The sequence below is a fragment of the Phyllostomus discolor genome, chromosome 6 (genome assembly GCF_004126475.2).
Source record: "Phyllostomus discolor isolate MPI-MPIP mPhyDis1 chromosome 6, mPhyDis1.pri.v3, whole genome shotgun sequence".
In the NCBI taxonomy this organism is placed as follows: domain Eukaryota; kingdom Metazoa; phylum Chordata; class Mammalia; order Chiroptera; family Phyllostomidae; genus Phyllostomus; species Phyllostomus discolor.
In genome coordinates this window covers 105,374,025-105,401,456 of record NC_040908.2, presented here as the reverse complement: position 1 = coordinate 105,401,456, position 27,432 = coordinate 105,374,025, and the positions used below count along the sequence as shown (strand labels likewise).

The following is a 27,432-nucleotide window of genomic DNA, read 5'->3' as shown; positions in this document are numbered from 1 at the left end:
AAGGAAGGAGGACTGTGTCTGTTTGTGGGTGTTTTAAGGGACTTTGGGATTTTGGTGAAGACATTAGGTCACTACTTTAAGTTTGTATAGCATTAAATAAACGTTTCCTTTCCTTTTCACAAATCTCTGGCATTGAGAGACGTCTTTCCTCTGGCAGCGGACATAACGGACCCGGGGCCTTCTTTCAATAATAGTATATCATCCCAAGCCGCCCCCCCTTGTTGTGTTCTGTAACATAACCATCAATTTGCAGTGAAAACCTGGACATTTTCATATGAGGGTCTGAGACTAGATCTTATTTAAACTTATTGCTTTAACTGGCTTTCTCTGATGCTGCTCAATCAGGAGAAGGACGAGTGTGTTCTTGTTACAACCTGATGCACATAGCAGTGCAGGATTCCCAATCAGGCTCCATCAACACTTGACCACCAGGAAAAGGGGATTGGGGCTGTGTGGGAGTCCTGGCTCCCCTTGGGGGCTTCAGTAACATTGAACCGGCACTGGCCTAGTTATCTCTGGGAAATGTTAAAAATTCTGACGCCTGCTGGACCTCTTCTGACACCACCCCAGCAGGGTGGAGGAGGAATGCCTCATTACTGCAAAGTAGGGGTAGAAATTTAAGCTCTCTAGGTGAACTCCACTGACACCATGCAGGGGAGAAAAGGGAGCTTGTTACAGGCTAGCAAGGATGAAAGTCCTGTCTCCCTATTTGGTCTCCTCTGACAACATCCAGTCCGGTTGATTAGGACCTTGTTAAGCCTCACTAGAATAGAAGTCGAGGTTCCCCACTGCCTTTGCTGACAGGGGTGGGGCCACTGGGTTTTCTGTGCTGTTTGACTAAAGAGAAGCAGTTGTTACCTAAATATTTTCTGTCTTGTTAGGTTGTCCCTTTCCTGATCCTGGGACTAAAAATAAATGGTTTTATTGGGCTTTTTAAATTTGTACCTGTTGAATTTTTCATGTGGCTGGCTCCCTCAGCTCCAAGAAAGGGATGGATATAATATATATATATATATTATATATATATATATATTATATATATATTTGTTATATATAATAATATAATTATATAATAATTATATATAATATATTATATATATATATATATATATATATAAAACAAACCTCAGGGGCAGTACTTGTCATGTCCTTAGTCCCAAGATCCCTAGTGGGTCTGATACTTTACTCCACTCTTCAAACGCTTCCTATGTTTGTTTTATGTACAACATCCAAAGTATTTAGGTATACTTGGAAGGAAAAATAGGGAAAAGCACCTCTACTCCTATTTCCCAGAAGTGAAATTCCTGTTTTATCAGAATGGTGTTTAATAAATAGATACACTTTATTAGTATTTGAATTTCCTTATTCATCTTTATTTCCTTTTGTACTTTAATAGCATCACTTAATAAAATAGTTAATATAGTCTAATAATATTGTTTTGTCATTATATTTCCCTGTTTTTCTCTGTATAGTTACCATCTCTTTCCAGCAAAATACTGATTTTTAATTAATGACAATACTGTAATGGGAGTTGTTAATTTAACAATAATAAAAATAGAGGAAATTTCTTAGGAACACATTTGATGTGTAAGTACTTTATAAGAATATAGCAAAAATCATGGAGCTATAATTTTAATTACAGACTTTAAAAAACAGTGAACTCCTTGAAAACCCTTTCCTCTCCTGAACACATCAAGGGTTTAATTGTCTGGGTGTCAGTAGGTATGTCATACCACTTGGACAGTGCTCCCCTGTTTTAGGGCTCAGTATAATAGGCACTGATTCTGCCACTTTAGCCTCAACATGCAGAAACCTACGTAATGGGCCAGAGTTTCTTTGGTTGCTGGATACCCCACGATCAGAGGAGGAATGCTTTTCATGTTACTGTCAACAATGCCAGCACATGCCGTGTCCCCTGATAATATTTTGTGCACAGTTTCTGATTTTCACTCTCTGGGGGTGTCTGCAGTTCTGAAACAATTAACTTCTACCTGGCATATAACCTGAAAGATGTCTTGCAAACATGAAGTGCATGTGCTGATCACAGTAAAACTACACACTGATTTCTGACCTAAGGCCCTCTGAGGAGTGTTCCTAATCTCCCAAGAGTGATTTTGTGAGGGAATCTTTGATTAAACTGTAAGATTAAAGAAAATTTAAGTGGCTGGACAGCTCCCTATTCACTGCATGTTTGAGACGTCTTGAAAACATGTGTTACTCTTTTCAAAGTTGGTTGTAAATCAAACTCTCTAAATTGCTTCCAGATCAGCCTTTTCAGGCAAAGCATTAAAATGATGATTCTATCAGCCAAAACACTAATTTCTGCCCTGATCACACATACTATTATAAATTCCCCTTACCTAATATAGAAGAAGAAGGAGATGCCAACCCAACCAGTCATTCTTTCTCTAGACCCCCAGATGTGCTGTCTGGATCAGAAGCTGCTCTCAGCAGTTTGGTCCCACAATTTAGCTCAGATATTTTGAGAGATCAGATGTGTGCCTCTGTGAAAACACTTTGGCTTAAATTCCAAGAATATTCATCTTCAGAAAAGAGTACCGAATGAAAGTAGAATATTTAGTTGAACAGAAGTATGCTCTCTGACAGAAAATTATTTTATAGTTTTCAGAAACTTCAAAAATAAAGTGTTTAATTGTTCTTTTTCAATATGAGTATATGCAATACTCATTCTTTCCTTCCCTTTCATCTTCTTCTAGTCAAAACTTCAATTTTAAATAGCCTTTACTGACTATTCAAAAGTAATGAGTATGTATTTTGTTGAGGATTTTAGCATCTATGTTAGAGATACTGCCCTGTAGTTTTCTTTCTTTCTTGTGTCTTTATATGGTTTTGGAATTAGGATGATGTGGGCCTCATAAAAAGAGTTTGGGAGTCTTCCTTCTTCTTGAATTTTTTGGAATAGATTGAGAAGGATAGGAGTTGACCCACAGACATGAACAACCATGTGGAAATTGAATGTGGGAGTGGGGCTTGGGATGGGCGGAGGAAGGCAAAGGGGGGAAAACTGAGACAACCATAAGAGAATAACAACAAAAAAAGATTTAAAAACAATAATGAGTATGTAAATCATAGATTTTTAACTAATCTCCACATATGAACTCCAGTCCACCTGTGAAGTCCCTAAATTTCTGAGCTTTTTTTTCTGGAAAAAGGAGTCTACAGTTTATATTCAACTTTCAAAGATGTATATTGATTCCAATTCTATAATTATTTTTACCTATTAGTAAGCCCATTGCTTTAAATTATCTAAAGAAAGATAAAAATTAGGTGTGGACCAACATTTATCAAATATAAATATAAATAAATATATATATACACACATATATATACATATACATATGTACATATGTATATACACATATACATCTATATATATCTTCAAATTTATAAAGAGAAAAAACAACTTATATTTTACAACTAAAATAACAAATACACCATTATTACCAAGTCAAACTTGAGTATTAGCTTAATTTTATAACACTGATTATTTGTGCCATTTGGGAATAATTTAAGACAGTACAGAAGAAACTGTGGCTTCCAGTTGGCTGAAATCAGGCCTCACTCAAGGCCCTTTCAAGGAGTCTTCTATTGACAGATGGTATCCCTGATTATATAAATATTCCTGTAGCCATGGGGAGTTCTCCATAATGTCCCCAAGGAGAAGTGTAAGCCTGGTAAATGATAACAGATATTGTAAAATATCATATGAGATTTCAAACTTGGGCAAGCTGGAATAGCACACTTCACTGTCTCTCCCACTGAATACAGCTATAAAACCTGGATGTAATACATGGAACAGATCTTTGAGTTCTTTGGAAAGTAATAGCAGGCAGCTTGGGATGAAGAACAGAATTGAAAGGACCACTAAACCATTTTCTACTAGGGTGTCTTTCCAGCACTCCAAACCTGCATGCAGTGCCATCTCTAACCTGGAAATGGGCACAGAGTGCATGCTAGGAGACCCCTCTAGTTCTGAGTTACAGAGCAGAAAAGGGAACAATTACTGTTCAGATACACTGAAGAAACCCCCTTTTTGTATTTTTCCCTTTTTTCTCCATTCTCTTACACTGCTGGCCCCAAAAAATACTTCAGAGGGGGCAACTGGAGTTGTCATAGGAACACCCAGGAACCAAAACTTTGAAGGAAATAAATCTTCAGCCCTATCAGTGGAGCTGTGGTCACCAAGAAGGTGAGGTAATCTTTTGTTGCTTTTTTCTTCTTCTTACTTTGTCCTTTCTCATCTTTGTCCTAGTGATGGGTATATTTGTGAAAGGGCACAGAAGAAAGGAGCAACTAAAGCCCTTGCTTTATGGCCATGGAACCCAAAAGCGGAGCTCTGAGGATACAGGAACCCCCACAGATGGCAAAAAGGAAGACTGTAGGGAAAGTAGTTCCTTAGAATAATTTATGAACTTCTGAGCTCATTCTCAAGCTGCATATGTGTGGGTCTGATAGTGCTAAAAATATGAATTTGAGAACTAAACTAACAGACAGGTCACCCTTCAGGTGGGAGACAGAGCCAATCAGTACCACAAAGTTTGAAAACCAAACCAACTATGGAATAACACCTGATAGAAGACAGGCTAGAACTTGCCATCTTAACTAGCTATGTAGATTGACTGGTAAAACAGAATAAATTCTCCACATGATTTAAACAATACTTATGCGTTCATAATGCAAATATCATATATTTAAATGTTCAGAATATAATTAAAAATTACACAGCATGCAAAGAACTTCAACTCTCATGAGGAAAGCCAATCAATGAATGTAAATACCAAGGTGACACAGATCTTAAAATTACCTAAGACTTTAGAGTAGCTACTATAAAATAATTCCAGCAAGTAATCATACAGATTATTGAAATGAATAGAAAAATAGAAGTCATGGCCAATGAAGGATGATGGGAGCAAACAAAAAAGAACAAAACAGAAATTTTATAACTGAAAATAAAATAACTTAAACTGCAAAATCATTGAATGGAGAAAACAGAGAAAAGAGTCAGTAAAACTGAAGCAAGATCAATAGACGTTATCCAACATATACTTACCACATGTCTCATCAATCTTTAAACTATTACGTTAGAGAAATAAAAATGTATGTTCACCCATAGAAACCTGTACATGAATATTTATATCACCGCCTCCAAAATTTATATTTATATTCATCATCTCCCAAAACTGAAAACAATCCAAGTGTCTTTCAACAGGTAAGTGGACAGGGAAACAGAGAGATCCATACAAAAGAGTGCTACTCAGGAATAAAAAAGGGACAAATTGCTCATGTGTATGAGAACTTGGATGAATGTTGAATGCACTATACTGAATAAAGGAGCCACCAGTCTCCAACGTTTGCATACTTGGTGATTCAATTTAGATGATGGTTTCAAAAACAGAACACCACAGTGATGCAGAAGAGATCAGTGGTTTCCAGAGGTCAGGAGATAAGGAGAATGAGATTATATGACAAAGCAGGTTTTGAGGGTGATAGATTTGTTCTATATAATCACTAACCTGGTGGTTGCATTGATCTAATCAGGTCAAAATTGGTTGAACAATACACCAAAATGTCTGTCTTACTATATGTCAAAATAAAAATAGTAACCTAAAATTATGCAGGATAATTTGACAAAGAAAAAAATGAATAAAGTATTTGTTCAATATAAAAGACACACTTGTCCAGTACTACACATTTGGTGCTTCCAGGGTAGTTTGTGTTATTGGGAACTTAATTGAGATTAATTTTCACACCATAAAAGTTATGCCATGTCTACCTGATGATCTGCAAAGCTGTTGAGACCCAGTGAATGCATTGGCTCCACCCCAAAGCTTCTCATGAAGCTCAGGCAAATTTGTCCAAAGCCTTTTCTAGATCACCTCTTTGCCCTCTACATTTTTTATTATATCATCCATACCAATAATTCCTTATTAAACTATAAATCCCACAAAAAAGGCATATTTCACTGTTAAGCCTCATTTTTTAGCAAAGAATTTGCCATGCACTAGACACAAAATAAATGTTTCTTGAATGAAGTGTCTAGAACTATGCATTATTTAAGATGCAACCTAGAAGGGACTCTATCACACCTTTGTTAAGGTTGTATTCTCTATTTATTTTCAGACAAAAAAATACATCTTAGTGAAATAAACCACTGGTCCTGGTTTATCACCTGTTCCTATAAATGAGCTCCTCTATACTTGTCAAACATGTGTGAAATTCATTTATGTTCTGTGCTCCCACACCTCCCTCATGAAAACATCTTCCTTTAAGTCTCTTAAATACCAATTAGCATGCAAGAGAAACTTCAGACAAGTGTGCACATGATCAGAACCACTATATCTCATTGTTCTGAGGTGGAGGCCAGGGAAACATTTACTCTGTGGGCACGTAGAATATGTTGTTTACGACAATGAAACTGCTGTGCCTGGAGTTTAAATGTTCTTGCTTTGTAATATATAATGGAAAGGCGCAGTCTGGGCATGAGCACACATTCAGGCAGTCAGTGTTTCTACAATCACATAGTGATATGTGGTCTGCATCAATTGGGGATGAAAATAGAAACCAGAAATGTGAGTGGTATTAAGCTTTGGGATTGATAGTCCATGATTTAATAATAGAAGTTAATTACTACACTAGAACAAAAGCTCATCACCCATCTGAACAGTCCCATCACTCTATGGATATGGGCGGGTATATATAAACATTCTAGTAACAAACTATAGAAATGATCCCCAAAAGTATAGTCTTGTATAAACATGCTAAATGTGACTGATCCCTCTGACCTTGAACATCTTCAAATCCGTAAAGGTGGAAATTCAAGTTAATGGTATGATTTCATGGACCTGCTGTGGACAAATAATTAGTAAGAGCCTTATCTCTCACAGAATCCAGTAAAGTACTGCCTGTTTCCCAAATAATAAAAATACTTAAGTTCTCATCTGTGAAGAGGAAACGATGATGGATGAGGAGAGAGAGAAGCACTGAAATGAACTGCAGCAAGGAAATTAACAACGAGACCATTCCAGTGCATTGCAATAGAGCCTAGGTTGTCCCTGGCACTGAGGTAATGTTCAGAGCAGGATAACTGGGCTGTGACTACACAAGAGTATCTGGAGATAATGATCACTTTGTCCCCGATCATGACCTGGATAGAAAGACAACACAATATGATGACATTCACTGACAGCTTTCTTCTGCTCTCTGAGAAAGAGGCAAACAGAGTAAATGATTTCCAAAATGTTAACCAGGCCATTTCTAATGATGTCCCTATACAGAAATTTCAGAGAACCAAATGTATTTTTAGTCTGGTGTCCACTCTTAGAGGTGCGAAGAGGGCAGATGATCCCATGGGTTATTAAACAAAGCCCTGATACTGCAAAGATTAAAGTGACATTGACTGACAAGCTTGGGAATTCATTCCCCTCTATTTCCACTCTCCTCCATTATATGAATTACATCTCATCAGCATTTGGATTATTTGTATCCCACTCTGATGCACAGTCCTTTATATTTTTTAAATAATACATTTTATTGTGGTAAAATATACATAATACAAAACTTACCATTTTAACCATTATCAACTTATGGTTCATTAGTTGAGGCACATTCACATTGTGTGTTTCATGCTACCTAACTGAATATATTTTTTAAAGTATAATAAGGCAATGCCTTGCACATAAGTTTGTGCACTCAACTTGCACTCAAATATTTGTTTGAATGAATAAAAAGATGAGTGAATTTTCTCCTTAAGATCATGTGCCACAGAAGATAGACCCAGCAGAGCCAGGTCAGAGAGAACACCCAAAACCACAAAATACTCATGAAGGCTAATCCCCGGGGGTTCATTTACTACAACTCCCTCATTATACAGACATTGAATGAAAGTTCAGACAGGATCAGTTTTCTGGTCCAATATCCCAGAACTAGTGAGTGATAAAGACCAAGACTTGAACATAAGTTCCTACTCTTTCTAAACCTATAGCTACACTCTCATACTTTTAACACCTTGTACAAGGTATTGCAGGTTTGCTTTTTTTCCAGGAGAAAACTCCAAAACTTCAAACTAAAGGGATTTCCTTTCCAAGTCAGCCCACAGCCAGAAAATGACTGCTTACAATGAAGGGAATGCTGCTCTCTAGGGAAGAGTTGGTGGAAGCCACCCTGAGCGTGGAGTTTCTAAGGGATACGAAGTAGACACAAAAAAAGAAAAGGCAGCATTTCCTACACTGACCTTTCTGTTCTGAATAATCCCTGAAATACTTCCTAGATTATCTGAGGATGGGAGGGTAGATACTAACATCGAAGTGCCAATCCCCTTTCTGGTAAATGTGCACGCCTTCCCCTCAAGCTTCTCTTCCCTGTGCCATCCATGCATCTCATCTTTCTACTTAGGTCAAGCCATAATCTCTACCCAAACTTTATTCTACTTACAACTTCCTGAAGCCACTTTCTCAATAATTTTAGGAATTCTAAAGCTAACAATAGCTTTATTTTTGCCAGCTGGAAAAACCAAAACAAGAAAATATTTTTGTTTTGCTTACAATTATCTCACAAATTATCATTTTAGAAGGAAGTGATATCCTTGGCAGGTGTCTTTTCACTGATACAGTAGAAACTTCATTGCAGGCTGAAAAACAAAACACACTGGAGAAATAAAAACCCGAGACTGAAAGTCAATTTGCAGTTTGAAAGGAGTATGATTTGTGACCATGTCTGATGAGGTAGACCCAATAATATTAAAAACAGGAGAATAAAACACAGTTGACTGTAATGGCAGTTCTGTGCCTGAGAAGAAATGAAACAGAAGGGGAGGAGATCGCACAGCATAAATGAGGAAACAAAATAGCCTATGAAGGAGCAGAGACGACCATGACACAGAGAATGCTACTTCATGCCCCAGGGGAACTTTAAGGGTAAAGAGTAGACACACGAGGAAGCACAGCTCAGGTATAACTTCAAACTCAACTCCACTCCAACTATTCGACCAGAGTGTACATCTATTACCATAGAAAAGACAAATGTGGTCAGTAAATACTGACCACAGGGATCCTAAGGGATCTGCATTGCTTAGAATATCTTCAAACCCAGGCACCTTTAATATCTTACATTAAAACAGGCTTGAGAAATAAAAAAGGATTTATTGTATTGAAGAATGTCGATTCATCAGCAGTCATTAACTGGGATCCTACTAAATAAGGGGCACTTGTCTATTGGTAACTGGAAATTGAGTGCTTTACAGGAATGTCAATAGAATTCATTATGGATTGATGGAACATAATTCTTAGTTTGTTTTTCCAGTAGGCTATAATACAGTGCATATCCACAGCTGATATTCCTGCTGTGTGGATTCAGCTATTCTGGGTAAGGACTGAGTAGGGCACAACTGACGGGCTAACTGATGGAGCTGGGAAGCACCTGATAATATGATTTGCCCATGAAGAATTATCATAAAATCATAAATATTATATAAAATCTGGAGCAAGAGCTGGCCTCTTTCATGTTGGTTACAGGAAATAGTAACTTTAACATATAATATCACCTAAATTATCTGACTGCCTACTATGTGCTAGAACACATTTATTCATTTGATGTTTTTTTAAAGGTACAACAAAAAACTAGGGAATGATTTTTTCATTCATGCAGATGCTGAGACCTAGGCACTGGAATAGACATAGTTGATACCTTCAGTAGAGATTAGGTCAGTTCTAAGTAGGGATTCTAGCATGTTAGGGTTGGTCTGTCTGGCTACCTGGTTGGATCTCCCAAGAACTGATTCCTAGATGTGCATGGCAAAGGACCGATAAGAGAAAGGGTTTCAAATACAGCACCACCACGAGTTCAGATGTGAGACCAGATCATCTCTAGCTGCCCACAGTGAGTAATCCTTGAAATGGAGCCACATAGGAAAAAAGGCAGTCCTGGAGCAGCAATTTTGGTGGAGAACCCTGTGCTTCCAGTGGCATTACTAATAAATGTATTATCTATCTTAAGAGATGAAGCATACAAATAGGTACAGAAATGTTGATCAAAGATCAAGAACTTGATCCCTATGAGCTGAATTTATTTGCAGATGTTTATTAACTCTTTCGCATATTTACAAAAAGAGAGAGAGAATTGCAATGATTCCCAAAGAATTTACATGCTTTATTTAGTTTGTCAGAGTTCCCACCTCCTTCTACTGCTTTACACCTAATCTGATGCCCTCATTTAAGTTACCTGACAGTCCTGAATAATCACCTCAATCTTTCAGAACACTGTAACCTCTGGTTTAGACAAATTAATGAAGGATGTGGTTTTAATGGATAAAACCAGCAATTAAAAAATTGCAACCACAACTCTCTCAACCCTCCCTTCTTCACTTTCCCTGTTTGTCTGCTTTAACTCTGCATCCACTCCCCCTAATCCCCCACTAACACGCACCCATTTCTCCAGCTGCAGTCAGTGTCGCCCACTCCGGTGCCATCCAACACTCTGCCAACCAAGCTGTGGTTCTTCTGAATGAGGACTGAACAAATCTCTTTTTCTCATAGACCAGCAAGGGACAGACAGTAATCTTTTGATAAAATTTACTAAGAAATTGTTATAAAACAAAGGGAAACATATAGACCAAAAGAAACAGTGGCAACAAAGAACAAATTCCCTAGCAGAAAATATTTCCTTATTAAAAATTTTGTTCATTCCACATCCTTTATTGAACAAGAAGTCTTAGCACTATGTGTTATCCTGGGAGTTTTTTAAATAGTTGAGGAAGAAGATACATAAGTAATCTAGCAGTGTAGTGTGACATACTAGAGGTCACCAGAGTCTGGATACAATTTGTGTCGACCACCCACCTTTGCCTTTGCACAGTCAGGATTTCTACTTTAGCATCAGCTCTGCCTGAAGAATTCACTCTGAAGCCCTTTGACCCCTCTGCTCCCTACTTCCTGGAGAGACTAAGTCTGTCATCTTCAGGTTCCCCTGTTAAGATGGCCTATATGTAGTAGATGGGAAAGGAAAAGAAGAACTATACTTTTCATGAATTTAGGAGCATAGCCATAAACACAGAGAAAGCATCTGGTTTCCCACCCTTTCAAGCATAGCAATGTCTCTCCAAGAACAAAGTGTTTTATCTCATGGTAGTCTTTAAGGAAAGTTGTGAACAACCAAAATGCATTCTTAATTTCTGAACATTTATGTTCTGTCTTTTGTTTGACAGTGTGTCACCTACTGTGTGCCTGAGAGTTTCCCAGGTGCTGGAGATACATAAAAGACAGTTCTCAGCTCTTGAGAGTCTTACAATTCAATATCTAAGAGCAGTAAACCAACAAATGTTATCATAAAGATAACCATTATTTGCTCTAGGCACTCAAAGGAGGGGTGCCCACACAAGACTGAGGACAATAAATGGGCTACTAGAAGAGTGGCACCTGATCTGGGTCTCAGAATGAGGCGGGTTAACACAGTAGAGAGGTGAATAGGCTTTGGGAGACTTTCCCACTCATTATTCCATGGTACCAATGGCAGGAACAGAACGTTAACTAGGTGATGGTTGGGGTTATAGAGCAGCACCTGTAACTTTTCAGGTATGCCAAGTTAAAAAATCAATGATAAAGCAGTTTGATATACCATTAAATTGGTGTATTTCAAACAATCAGCTCCCACATGTCAACTGTCTTAATATAAATCGCACATCTGAATCCTGAATTTTGGAGGCAGCCTTAAGTTGCCTAAGAATCATCTAAGAAGTTGTATGTGCTTAAAAAACAATCAAGATGCACACACACACAGATATCTCTTATTTATTTAATTTTGTTTTAGTCTTGGAGTGCCACCATTGACAGTTACTGCTCACAGAGACATGTCATCACTGTTAGCAAAAGGCACATGAGACCTCTATTTAAATATGCATGTAGCTGCATGCATATGTAATGGTGTACACAGGACAGGAGATACACGTTTATAATGAGAGTGATTTTAATGGGCTATTTCTAAAGCTTGAAGACATTGATGTAGGCCTGCCCATGGCCAGGAGAGTTGGAACAGATGCTGAGTCTCCTATCTCCAGTTCTGTGCATTATTTCCCCTCAGATTGTTGGAAAATATTGTGTATCTGGTAGAACTCAGCTAACCAAACAACTGGTTCTGCCAGAAATATTGGTGGTGGGTAATCTGATTATAATACAAAATATCAATCTAATAAAATATCCCTGTGGCCAAAATGAAATGAAGCAAACACTAATAACAATGAGGATGAATTCTGAGGGAAAGTCTCCTAGAATCTCCAAGAAAGATCTTCAGTGAGATGCTATGTCTGTCCCTCATTTAGAACATAATTTTAATACCTATCACTTTTTAGGCACTTTTGTGGATAAAAGATGTAATAGTCATGAATCCTCAAGGTAGGATTCATGCAAGCTCCTTGAGGTAGGCCTCAAGGAGCTTACAGGCTAACATGGGAGACATACTACATATACATATATATATGTGTGTGTATATATATATATAATTAATTTAAATATGTGTACATAGTACATGGTAGTAAAAGAAAAAACAGACTAGCATTTTTATTCAAAGGCGTCTCTGTGGGTTTTTTTTTAAATTTTCTTTGTTTATCTTTTAGGTAAGTCAGATACTCCACTATATTTTTATATAGAATTATATCTCCAAAATCTAAGGTGGAAGATCAAAAGTCAGGAATAATTGTTTAGAGCAGCCAATTTTATACTTTGCTACATTGAAAGTCAGGCAGTGGTACAATGAGGAACTAACTCAGGAGGATGCCACATCCATCTGCTACCAAACTTGGACCTTGGCCTCAAAGAACTGCAGTCCTAATCATTTTGCGTACCGAGATTATTACACCTCTAGAAAAAATTCACTGAAAAAAATGTGTTTGAAATATCACTGCTAAACAAATCAATTTCCCCTGTTTCTTCTTCTTTTCTCAAAGGTTCAAGGCAGGGGAAGAGATATCTCCAATTGAACATACGTATAATAGGAAACCACTTTAAATACATGTTATTCATAGAACCATTACAAATACTTGGTCAGATAATTAATGTAATTGATTGGTCTCTCAGAATAATGATATGTTATCTCTACTAGTCAGTAGTACTTTTGAACCCTTGCCTTTCCATCACTTCTAAAGTAGACAAGACTCTGGAAACTGCTGCTTATCCTATAGATACTCCAATAGCCTTTCAAATGACTACTGTCTGGGTTGTGACCAGAAAATAGAGCTTTCCCCAGCAGACCATTTGTCCTCCGCTAAAATTGCAAAGAAGTCTTTTCCATTCACCTATGTACTTATTTAAGGCAACATGTCAGAAGAAAGTAAAAAATGTTGACATAGTTTGTGGTTAAGTTTTGGGTATACTAATGTTTTTTCCTTTTTAACCTTTACCTCTTTTATTCTTGTTAAAATAATATTTTCACATTTACACAATTAAATTGTCCTTAGAGATTCATAATAAAAAAAAAGAAGTCCCTTGATATGAACCTGACCCTCTTCAGTAGCCGTACAGCTCACCAGTAAAAATTGTTTAGGCTCTTCTGGTATTTACCTTCTCTTTTCTAAGAAACGTACCCATTTTTTGTTTTTCATTAATTATAGAAATTATTGGTAATCTCTTTTATGAAGGGTGAGGATTTCTTTTACATGCCATATACTAAATATAATTAGATTACTATTTTTAAAGACATCAATAGTCAATGTTTATATGATTATTATAAGGTATTATTCACAGAAATGCCATGTGATAATAAATATCCATATAACTTAATTCAGTCTGGCCTATGCTCAATCAGATACCATTGGCCTCTGCTCTGATCTCCTTTTGTAACTAAACATTCTTTCACAGTGATTTTCAAGAAGTGTGCCACAATACTTTTTGAAACATGCAATACCTAACTATTTAGTCAGGGGCACTGACCTCGTTTCTCTTAGACTGTCAAATTAAAAAATGACAACAGGCAACACAACAACAGCCATCTGGTGTGAATGCCGTGTTGTGAACCATAAACAAATAGGTCGTATGATAGAGTTGCATCTTACTGGTCACATTGTATAATAGGATGGCATCTGATTGTTCGATTATTGGTACCAGAAATCCTTACTTACAAGCATAGAAACCTGATTTTTTTTAAAAGGAGTCACTTTGAAGAAACAAGTGTAGGTAATTACTGTTATTGTTGTTTTTGTAAGCTAATAATATACCTATATTTTTCTAAGATTAACAAAAATATACATTTTTTGTGTGTGCCACAGAATTTTGAACTTAGTTTATATGTGCCAAGAGATAAAAAAGGTTGAAAATCACTGCTGTATCATATCAAGTTGTTTATTATGTCCCCTTTTTCCTCTTGGAAACTTTCCCCAGAACTTTGTATCTACCTGCACCCTAGGTCTTCTGGGAGCTCCATCCAACGACTTCTCTTTCATTCTCTCCCGAGATGGTTTCACTACATCTCAGACAACACATACTTTCTTTCTTCACTCCCTACTCTACTTGATAGTTCTGCTGAGGCATTTATAAGAAAAGGTGCATAAAAACTAAACTTTTGGTGACCTTAGATAAATATGACATCGTTTTCTTGCTTATTTCTGGCTGATGGCTCTTCTGAGTATGGAATCCTAAGTTAAAGATAGTTTTCCCTCAGAATTTTAAAGGTATGTTGCTTTTATCTTCCATTCTCTTTCTGTACATCTCATGTTAATACATTATTGAACCTTCTGGGTAGATCTTCCAGGACCACTCTTTGTCTTTTATTTTCTCCAACATTGGTCTTTGGGTCTATACTTTAAGTGATTTCTTCGATTGCATCTTCCAAGCATTCCATTGGTATTTTTTCACAGGTGTATTTTTATACTCCAGGAGCTATTTTCCTTCTTTACCCTCTTCTGGTTCTTTTCTACATGTGGGTTATTGTTTCCATGCAATAGTCTTCTCACTGTCTCTCAGGATACCCATTAAAACAGGGATTTTCACTGGTGAGCTTGAGGGTGTCCTGAAGAGGAGTAGGCCATTTTCTAAGGAAACCCTAAATAAGCTGTACATGGCCATATTTTGCCCAGCACTGTTTAGCTCCTCCAGAGAAATAAATCCTATTTTTGCCTGAGGAGTTACTGCCCAGCTGCCTGTGTTGTACACACAATTTGGAAAAGCTGACTTCCCAACTAACATATCCCTGTTCAGTACCCATGCTCCAGTCTGGTGGGGGTAGAGCGAATATATCACCTTAAATGGAGAAAGGGTTCTAGCAATTTACAAAGGTAAACCAGTTATCCTCTATCTTGGTGGGCATTCCTGGAACAATCTCAACTGGGGACTTAGTGACTCTACTTTTTATGAGACTTTCTTTGGATACCAACATGTTCCTTTAATTAGAAAAGCTTATAACCTGGCTGGTGCAATGAAATCACAGTGAAGCACTTTGCTTTTAGAGTCTGTTGCTGTATTTGAAATGTACACATGTGATGGGCTTTAAACTACCATCTGTGCCCGGACATCCCAGTCATCACGTGCACCCAGTCGTCTCTATGGACAGAAAGCACCTCATAACCATCCTTTGGAGACAGTCTGAGGCAACTGGGTCTACACACAGCCCGTGCTGCTTGTATTATCCAGCTAAAGCCCTGTGGGAAGTATTGTTCCTTTCCTGACTGTGAAAGAAACTACCCACTTCTTTGGGGCCCAGCAAGCCACCTGAACAAACCCATTCCCCTTCTCTCTGTTATCAGCAGGTACCTCATCCCACCTGGCATATTGAAAAGCAGTAGGACTTTACTCTTCCCTTTGGCTAGGGGTCATTCTCTTTTCCCCCCATTGTGTTTAATAAGAATGGCATGTAGTACTAAAATGTATTTTAATTCATTATGTCAGTGAGTGTTCAATTATGAAACAGGGACAAAAACAGATACATTAATAATAACACAAATCATAATATAGAGAATTGTTCAAATAAGTACTGAAGGATTAAAAGACAAAAGGTGGACACTGGGGTAAGAGAGAAATAGTAACTAGAGGGAGCTGCTCTCATCTCTAAAGCTGGTAAAACAACAGGGTGAGGTTGCTAGGATTTAGAGTCATGGACGAGAAGTCCCTGTTGAGCTGGGATGTGGATTTCTGAGGAGAGAACACAGACTCAGGAGCTCTGGGAAGCACCCTTTTCCCAAGGCAGGATTCAGTCTTCTGAGGAGAGAGTACTTCCTGGCTCTAGCTAGTGTCTGTTAGGTGGCCTGATTAAAGTGTTCTGAAAGTGTGGGGAGGAAACCTCTGAAAATTGGAACCAACTGCTGCTGATGGAGTCAGTAGCTACAGCCAGAGTGGAAAGTAATGGCTGGAGTAATACAGACGGACAAAGGAATCAAACAAACAAACAAAAATGTCCATTCTCTCTCCTCTTTTTTTCTAGTCTCCTTTTGGAATTCCCATCAGTGAAACTTAATAGGGAGCAAGCTGGCCTAGGATAAATGTGGTCTGCCGAGTTTCCATCACAAAGCAAAGTCTAGAAGGGCAAGTTCTGAAAAGAGGCAAGAGCTTACTTGCCATCATATCAAAACTTTATGCACAAGCTCATTGCTTCAAGGGAGAGATAACTGAACTTCTAATTCCAGTGTTATGATAAGGTAACATAATGTATAAGTATCTCTATTTGTCTGTTGACCCAGCTCCTGGCACAAAGCTCCTAACATCTTTGTAATTTCCTAAGTGATGAGAGCACTAGAAGCATCTTTTGTTCCAGTATTTGGTCTTTGACCCCAGTTCCTGATGCAAAGCTCCTAAATTTGTTGAAATTTCCTGGGTGATGGCAGTGTCTTTTGTCCTAATGAGGTGACTGGGTAGGCACCTAGATGGCTCCTGGATGGCGGCTGGTCACCAAAGAGACCAAGCCATGACTGAGTAGGACAAGGAAAAAAAACAAATAACAAACAAACAAAAAACAACGATCCTCAACCCTTCAAGGTTTGTTTGGCTGGTCTAATAATTAAATCTACATGAAGTAGATTAACAAGAGAAAATAACCAAATGTATTTATATATGTACATATAGAATCCCTATACATCAAAGAGACAGAGATCCCACATACATGAGATGTGCAGAGACAGAAAGGGAAGATGAGGTACCTATGACATTCTGAGATAAGCATGAAGTAAGATACCTTGGAGTTTCAGAGGGGAGGAAGGTCACTAGCAGGCAATAAGAAGAGCAGATATACAGTAGTTAGAAATTTGCGTTGCCCTATAAATAGGTCATAAAATGTGATTTCTCATCGCAACTCTTAATATACACAAGACCACTAATTCAAATTTTTAAAGGGAGAGGTAAATGTTTCTCATGAAGCTGTAAGGTCTCGATTGCCTTCAGCTCAAAATAATTAACATGCCAAAGTGGCACATCTTAGGGAGGCCTGTTCTGAACCCCTTCATTTGAAACCTTGGATAGGGGCTGAAAATGGAGTTAAGATCATACCTTCATAATGAAGGTATGGAACTCATATTGGACTCCTATTGGGACTTTGTAAAGTCCCAAAGCACAGGGTTTGGACAGCTTCCGGGTTGATGAACACATCCATGTACAAGGAAGGTAATGAGTCCCATCTCCATGAAGATAGAAGCTCCTGTTATCAGATCCTCCCAGATCTCACCCTGTGTATCTCTCGTCTGGCTGATCCTCTGTATTCTTTAGCTTACCCTTTAATAAATGGGTAAATATGTTTCCCTGAGTTATATGAGAAGCTCTAGCACATTAATCAAATTCAAGGAGAGGGTCATGGGAATCTCAGATTTATAACTGATTAGGTGACAACCTGGATTTGCAATTGCCATCTGAAATGTAGGGGTGATGGGGGGACTCACGAGTTGGAAAATTTTAGTTTTAAGTTATGGTCAATAAACTTAGTAGTTAATGCATGTAAAACACTCTTGTCCCAGGAACTGAAGGCATGACCCACCATGACTCCAGGAGACCACAAGCAGTTCCACCTTCTTGCCCTGGGAGGACTGCAAACAATCAAGTTGGTATCCGAGCCACGGTGCTCCAGGGAGAGATGCCCATCGCCCAGAACACAGATAAAGAATCACCAGCCAACAGATGAAAGAATGCTGCAACTTTTTAATCTTATTGACCTTTTCCCTGAATTCCAAAACCTATATACACTTTTCTTCTTATAAAAAGGGTTGGTTTAAAATGGAAGGCAAGATGGTCTGTTAGGGTATATAACCTGCCCTCTTCTCAGGTCGCTGACCATCTGAATAAAGTGCCCATAAAGATTTGATCCCCATCTCTGCTCATTGGATCTGGTAGAACAAGTAGCATGAACACTGGCTTTTCCCATTTCAGTGGGGAAGCCATTTGGACTGAGCCCTAAACTATAGGATCTAGTGCTTTTTCCAGGATAGACAGTGTCAGAATTTAAATTATAAGCCACTCAGTTGATATCCCAGAAAATTCCTTAGTGGGGGAAATGCCCACACACCTGGTGACCCAAAGTGTCAGAACTGAAGAGTTTTGTGTCATTAGTAAAGGAGGCACATGGGATGGTACCCTGTGTTATTTCAGTTTAGTTACAAACACTATGGTTAATGCCATCCAAATTTAGGAAACTGAGACATTCTCTTTACTTCATTATACAAATATCCAGGATAATGCTCCATTGTCAGACATTATTAAACAATGATTATGGTCCCCTCCACACCTTTTCAGGTCAGGAGAGCCACAGTTCTACCTCTCTGAGGGCCACTCAGTTACCACGGGCTGCTGCTACTTGACTTCCTTCCCTTTAGACTGAGTTTCATCCAGCACAGGTATCCTCAAAACATTACCTGAGATCTTCAAAGAGAGAATGTTTTAGTTTCCTTAAAGAGCTCAAAGCAAAACCACTCTACTTTATACTCCATTTGGCTCAAATCTTTTCTTTCTATTCCTGAAAGACTTTGCAATTTGCCTACCAACATTCACTTTTATGTTCTACTTTATTAACAGAATCCTGGTTTTGCTCAAAATGGTGATGTGTCAGGGTAAAAGCAAACAAACTGTATTTGTTACCTTTTTCAAATAAAAATGAGTACATGCTGAAGGGGAGCAGAATATGCCACCCCAAAGTGTGCCTCTTTGGTGCAGGATTATTTAGGCTGATTATTTTGAACAATGGTGAACAAAGAAAAAGATCTGAATACTGAATAAAAGTTACCCTTTTGTAAGATGCATTTACACTTATGAGGGAAATCATTGTCAAGGTGTTTCCTTCTCTAAACCAGGAAGATAAGGATGATTCTAAATATTCAGAAACTGTTCTCCATGGAGAAGAGTAAGACTTAAATCTGTATAACAACCTAGTCCTTGTTTACTGTGCTTTTTCTGGTAACTTCACATGCCTGGCTTCCCCAGACCCCAATATCTTCTTTCCTCTTTAGCTGGTGATGTATTGAAGGTGGCAGTCTGGGCCACTTGGGGGAGTTACCCAGTTTTCCGGGGTATCTCCCATGTACGTAGGAGAATGCATGTTGTTAAACTTCTGTTTGTTTTTCTCCTGTTAATCTGTCTTTTACAATGCGGGCAGGGGTGAGTCTCAGTCAAGAACCTAGAAGAGTAGAGAGAAAATTATGTTTCCTCCCCCACAGTGTTATGTTAAAGCAAGTGAGGTAAAGCAGAAATCTGCTTCCCTGTGGTGTTCCAAGAAAGGTTGTTACATTCTTTCTTGTTAGGCTGCTTCCTGGAACATGAAGGGGAGACTGGAGCCACCTTATAATAGTGAGAGAATCATGAAGAAGAAAATGGTCAAAAAGAACTAAAAAGCAGCAAGAGCATCTCTGCCCTGGAGTCCCTGGGCTTCCATATTTGTTTTATAGAACACTTCAACTTTCATTGATACATAATTGATCACCACTTAATTGATACAATATTGCATCAGTATTATTCCATCTTAATTCAGGCATTTTTATGGAACTCCTGTTATGTGTAGTGCACTATCCTGATCAGCGTAGGGAATAAATGATAAATAATAATTGACAGACTATGCTGACTTCAAGGACCTTACAAGATAGGGGAGGAGACAGACATATAAAACAGACATATACAAACTCGATTATGATAAAAGGCCTTTCAGTAGCATTTATTACTGAACACTCACAACTTTTTGTAGCTTTGATCCCTAGAAATTCTGAGGGATCAGATTTTTCTAGGTCTTAGGAGGTTTTAATGATATCATGTGCCTGCCACACTGGAAGAGGGACATACATTTCTTTTGTGGCCAATTCTAATTCACAAACATGCAAAAGAGGAACCACTTCCAATGTCTTTTCAACTTACAGAAGTTGATGCAGCACAAAACCATCACACCCAGTTAGTGAGTAATAGATCTGGGATTCAGCACCCTCTGTCTTCAAAGCTGTAACTACACCACATTGCTTCTCACACATCACAAGAAAGGAAACTTCCCCTAATTTGAGAGTTGAGGTATCATCTTATTTTTCGTATGACCTCTCAATATTCTATGTGCATCTGTTCATGAACGTGGCAAAGTTTGCTAATGGAAAAGCTTTTATTCTGTGTTCTTACTCCCAGGATGTAACTTAGGTTCTCTCCCATGTCCAACACAAGCAGATCACATGAATAGCAAATTCACCAAAACTCAAATGCATTGATGGGGGAAAGATGAAGGTAACGCATTCTAAGATAAGCGCGAGTGAGCACAGATTATCACCCTGATAAATAGATAATGAAGTACAGGAGTGTAGAGAGCTAACACAAGGCGTAATGTCAGAGACTAAAATATTCAATAAACCCTATTTGACTTCAAACTCTTGCTAGTTCCTCATAATTTCCAGAATAGTTTCCTAAACTCGGGTTGAGGACTCCCTTAACACGAAATGGAAACTAAATGTTTGCTATAATCAAGATACAAGCTGTGGGGCATGTAAATGAAAGTAATTTATCCCTAACAGGGGGTCAGCTTCTAGGAGAAAAGGCATAGCACTGATGACTAGTAAGGTTTAAATAGAAAAGAAGTGTGTGGCAAGGCAGTCGAAAGACACAATGGCCCTGAGGCATTCAGTAAAATATTTATACTTTTTATGTGCCCTTCACTGTGCTGGGAATAAGATTAGTGTTGTAAAAAAGGCAAGACCAGTTCACAAAACAAATTTTAATTTGATATATCTGGAATGTAGGGAGGGTAGTATGAAATAGAAGCAGATGAGTTTGCAAAGGTAGGACAGATTACGGTCAATGGAATTTCTATTCAAAGTAAACATTTTCCCTTTTGTGGATAGAATTCAAAAGATACAATGTATAAAGGTTTTTGAAAGTTCACTATAAGCAAAATAACACTATAAAAGAAGAAAATTGCCACAGCCCAGTTCTTTCTCTCTTTAGAAATGTATTTGAATGTGTTTATAATATAAACCATTTCTATTTCCTTTGAGATGAGGAGAGAAGAGCCACCTTTTATGAAATTTATGGAGTTTAAAATTCAATAAGCACAATGTTTACAGTGTTACACATTCTTTCTTAGCCAAAGTACAGTGTCATTCAAAGTGCTCTCTGCAAGATTGACTTGTATTTTATTTATTGCAAAACACAGAGACTTCTCCCATTCACAAACTTCTATGGTGCCTGAACACTATTCAACTATTGCAACATAGTACTAATTATGTTCTGTAAGCCACAGACTGGGGCATGGCTCACAGAAGGAATGAACCAACTGTCAGTGTAAATAAAGCATTTGGGAGAAACCCTTAGCTACATCAATTAATGGCTTGTGTTGCCTGTTTCATTGATACAGAGAGAAAAATAGGGTTTCAGCAATAAATAGAGGCAAACATACTTACTTTACTTGAACCCTCATGAACCCTCTTGGCCCAAAAGGAGAAAGGTAGAGAAAAGATAGAGGCACAGAAAAGGGAAATGGGTCAGGAATTATATATCCTTCTCACACATGCCATAACAAATAAGGTTGTAGAAATTAGCAGAGATATCATGTCAGTGGGAAGTTTCATATTTAGAGTGAATCTTCTGAATAAAAACAGTATGCATAGTATGCAAATATGTTATATAGTCAGGGTAACACTTGTATTTATTAGAACATGGGCCTTTATTCAACTGAAAAAGTAGGGACTTAAGAAGATGACAAATATTAGAAGTTCTGATCAGGGCATGGGAGATGGTAAGGAGAGATGGTGTCTGTTTAGAGCATGGAGTCTAAATGAAAAGGAGTCAAAGTTGAGACCCTCCACCAAAAGGATGTGTAGGAATTGTGGGAACCTCAGCATGGTCAAAGAAATAAATGTGGAGTTAATGTTTCCCTGATTTTTATAGTCTGATGGTACAAGGGTAAATGTCATAATTTTGGAGTCATAATTAGTTCAGTGTCTAGTTTCTGGAATCCACTAATAGCTGTGTGGCTGGTGGACAGACCCCAAAATATTCCCTTCCTGGTATCTATGTCCTATCTAACCCCTGCCTTTTTACTGTGGAAGGGGACTGAGGCTTGCTTCCAATCAATGTAATGTAAAAGGCAATAGCATTCAAAAGATTATAACCCACCTGCTAGGAGAATAGCTCTTTGTGCTTTTAAGGAACTAAGTGACCATGTTCAGAAGGCCTATGTGACGAGGAACTAAGGGTGGCCTCTAGCTGATAGCCAGCAAGAAACTGAGTCCCATCATCTACCTTCCCACAAGGGACTAACCGAATGCTGCTTAATGTGAACTTAGAAGTGGATCCTTCCTGAGTTGAGCTTCTCATGAGACTGCAGCACCAGCTGACGCTTTGATTCCAGACTGCGTGAGCCCTGAAGCAGAGGATCCACTAAGCCATGCCCTAAATTTTGACCCACAGAAATTGTAAGACAATAATGCAGGTTTGTTTCAACTGCTAAGTATGTGATAATTTTTAAATGAAGTCATAAAAAACTAATATACTGAGCTGGGGACACCTTACTTCACTTCTCTAGACCTAAACTTTTTAAAATCTCTTTCTTATATTATCCTTTTCTGTAGGCTAACTGCATAATATCAAAGTAAGGTCCATTAAAACGTTTTCCACAGAGCAGGATGCCATGAGATCCAGGTGTGCAGATGTCTGAAAACTTCACAAGACAATGAGTACCATATTCAGACCACTGTTTCTCCAAGTATTTCTCAGAATACTAATTTTACCAGGTGATACTGGTATGTAAAAAGCGTGACCAGTGGAAAAAACAAGTCTGAGAAAAGTGAGTAAGCTGAAGTGAATCAGATTGCCCTAGTCCAACTTTTCAGATGCTCGAATGCACATCGAGAATCTCTGAAAAGGGATGAAAACTAAGGAGTTAGACCAGAACTATCACTAGACAGTACCTGAGGAAAAGGTGAGAGCTCCTCGGAAAACCATTTGGGATCCACCTCAAAAGAAAGACAGATGGGTGACTTAGGTCCCCTAAGGCCTACAACATAGAACATACTTATAGAAAGGTCAGCCTGGATTTTTTTTCTTCATTATTACCAAATATCCAAATGAGCAATTAAAACAAATTAAGAACCTACCAGACTTCATCACATTTTAAGCTCTCCCGGATCACAAAGTCATTCTCTTCCACAATTTGGGACATTTGGGTAGAAAAGTCTCAGAAATGTAACTTTATGGCGCTTTGAGCAATGCTGTAAACTTGGTTACCGCTGGTGGTCCAGCTCAGCCGGGAGCTGGAGTCAAGGACAGAGACTGGGGTGTGACAGTGGAGCCAGGGGGCACAAACAGAAGGAAAGAAGGCCAGCAGGATTCCAGTAATTCACAACCTATCCTGCTTGCAGACCCCAGTTAGTCCCCACTGTGTCTAGCCCAGTGCTAAAGGCTCCTTCCTGCAAATAGTGACCTAGGAAGGAATTGCTGTTTTAAAAGAAAACATTTAAGGAAAATGCGTTTCCAGGCACAACAGCTGACTTTCCAGCGGAGGAATAGCAGCTTCTTGGGGCACGCTGCCAATCTCAAATGAAGTGCCTGCTTGAAAAAAACACTTTTCCCCCCTAAAAAATTTTCATCCCCCAAACAGACATTCTGGACTTTGGAATGCTCCTTTTATTTATTTTCACCTTTGGCTGCACAAACACAAGAGGTAAAGATGGTCCAAGCAATTTTCCTGACCTAACAAAGTCACCTTTACAGAAAAAAAATTAGATAATTGAAAGCAAAACCAGATTCTTTGGTTTTATTTTGCTTTAGTTATCAGCATAACTAAAATTATTATAGGAAAAATTTATTATGAGGAATAGAATTGCTAAGATAAAATTTCTCTGTAAATCTGACAGTACATATTTAAGGAAATTCTTTGTAGAAAGAATATTAACCTTTCCTGTATTTGATTTTTATTTTTTTTTTAAGATTTTATTTATTTATTTTTAGAGAAAAGGGAAAGGAGGGAGAAAGAGAGGGAGAGAAACATCAATATGTGGTTGCCTCTCACACACCCCACAACTGGAGACCTGGCCTGCAACCCAGATATATGCCCTGCCTGGGAATCTAACTGGCAACCCTTTCGCTCACAGCCCACACTCAACCCACTGTACCACACCAGCCAGGGCTGTGTTTGATTTTTAAAAGGAGGTTAATGATGATGATTTCACAATCATGATCCAGAAGACACAAGTTGTCCTTTGCACATCATCAGCACTTAAATGGGAAATTGATTTGTATCCAGTGTCTCTGCTGACTTTTCAAGTATACAGGCCATAAAGACAGTGGGGCACAGGCCTTCTGAACTGTATATAGAATTACTAAATGAATACTAACAGAATGCCAAAGTGGGGCAAAATAGTTTTGATTATTTTTTCTATTTTTAATTAGTAGTTTAAAAAAGAGAACTTAATGTTTTATAATGTTTCTCAAAAATTTACTTAACCAAGTTAATGTGTATTGATAAATATATAGACTTACTTATTCTCCTTTTATTAGACATTTAAATTTTAATGAACTTTTATTATTCTTATTTAGTTATGATAAACTTCCTTATGTATTTATCTCTGTACCCATCTCTGAATATTCTCCTAAATCACTTCCTAGACATAAAATTAACAGAGCAATACTAGACAACATTATTAAAATGCTTGGTACTGTTTACATATTAATGTCCAGAAAAGTTGACTCAATTTAGGTTCTCATCAGTAATAGACTAATGATTTATTTCAGTGCAATGTTGGCATCACTGTTTTTTATTAGTTGGAGTTGGCTTATAACATTTGTTTTCAAATTTGTAATTCTCATTGAGATATAGCAATGAAAACTTAGGCTATTTGGTATGCAAATCTCAAGCTAAAATATATACTAAGTAAAATTAATATGTAGATAAAACTTTAAATATGTATAGATGTAGCAATGTATAAAGACAGGTACAATATATAAATCATTTTTAATGTCTTTTGCAGGCTTAAAATTCTATGCCACACGATCTAGTAAGGAAAAAGAATAAACTATTTATATGTGGTAAACATCTATGCAACATTAATTCTTGACAAAGCCCAAGATTTAGGTGTAGCTAGGCAGAGTCAGATCATTTGTTTTAAAGAAAGATGAACTCTCCATGAAGAAAGGTGATTCCTTAGCAAACCTTAATGGATTTAGTTTTATTTATCTTCCTCAGAGGAAAACACAGCACTTGAAATATTGGCAGAAACCAGATGATGTGAGGAAATAGCCATGCATGTTCCTGAAGATATCAGAGGTAGCTAAAGGATTTGGGATTTTATCCATCCAAGTTAGAAAAATAAAGGCATGGGAGAAAGAACATATTTTGTTGGAGAATTCATTTTAACAATGCCAACATTATTATTATTATTATTTTATTATCATCATCATCATCAGTATTATTACTAGTCCTAAAAGCCTTAGCAATTCTCACCCTTTCTAGTCTTCCAAGCCCTCATCAAATCAGTGACTGTGATGACCGTGAGGTGCTGTCACTTCCTGCACATATGTGCTTCCCTCTGCTGATTAGAGTAATCTGTCTTTTCTTGCTTCCAGATGACTCAGTCACACATATCAACATCCTTCCACATCAGAACAGTATCCATTATTGTACCAAAGCCTACATTTTCCCTATTCTTCACAGCTTATTTTTTTAGTATGATCATTCTATTTTATTTTTAGTTATTCTCATTAATCTCTTACTGTGCCCAATTATAAATTAAATTGTATCTTATTTCTTTTTTATGGTTGTTCTAAACATTGTCCCAATTTTTCCCCCATTGCTCTTACCCCACCCAGTCCTGCTCCCACTCCCACAGTCAATCCCACCCTTGTGGGATTGTCTATGTGTAAAGGACTCACAGCTTATCTCTAATGAACAATTCTTTTTAAAAGGCTATCATTTAATGAGAGCTTACTATGTAATAAATGTATAAAAAGGGCTCAGTAAGCGCACAATCATAAATAGTTTGTGGTTATCATTATTATCCCCATTTGATACATAAGCTATCTGAGAATTTAATAAAACATTATATATGAGTTTTAATAAATTGTAGGGTAGGATGCAGTCATAACATAGAAGTCAAATTACATGTTCATGGTCACATAGCTAGCAGAACTATATAGTTGTTTCCAGAGACACCTGATTCCCCCACACTTAGCACTGATTTTCACAGGTAAGCCAAAGGCCCTCTGGAGCAGTGACAGACTGGCCTTTCCTCTTCCCCTCTGTCTTCCACCAGCACATAGGGGTATACAATGCATATCTATTTCAGGGTTAATAGATGAGCTCCCACTAAATTATCCACTTTGTCAGTTCCAAGGCTTATAGGGTTTCAAATTTGGCAATTCAAATAAAGAAATTTAGAAACTGTTTCCGGATAAGAAGCAGAAATTATAAATTTTAGGAGGAAAGTAGTGCCTACACTTAATTAACTAAAAAAGCTCATTTGGTTTGGGAGTGTACCTCCATTTAATCTTGTCACTGTCAAATTTTATCATTTTTTTGTGTTTTGAATTTGAAAAAGGTACCTGATTTTCTGAAAATTATGTAAATCCAAGAGTCATTAAATCAGGCACATCATTTATTCACAGGTGTATACAAGAATATTAGACCATGAGTAAATGCAATGATATTGAAGACAAAGTGCCAGGTACAATAGAAATTACACTTAAAAATATAAACACTGTTCTCATAGAATTTGGCAGAGATAAAACCTTTAGAAAATAACAGGATCTAAAATAAATATACATATATATGTGTGTATGTGTGTGTGTATGTGTATGTAAAAATTGATAGTTCAGCCCTGTCCAGGAGGCTCAGCTGGTTGGAGAGTCATCCCACATACCAAAGGCTGCAGGTTTCCAACCCCCAGTTGGGGAGCGTACAGGAGGCAACCAATCAGTGTTTCTCCCTCTAAAATCAATAGACGTATCCTCAGGTAAGGATTTAAAAAATTGATACTTGGAAGAGTTATGGTTTCCATTAGAGGGA

General features: G+C 37.7%; 1 pseudogene; it reads right to left on the bottom strand.

Moving 5' to 3' along the window:
- Positions 1-6,672: 6,672 nt before the first annotated feature.
- LOC114501051 lies at positions 6,673-6,768 on the bottom strand (annotated as a pseudogene).
- Between the last annotated feature and the right edge of the window lie 20,664 nt (positions 6,769-27,432).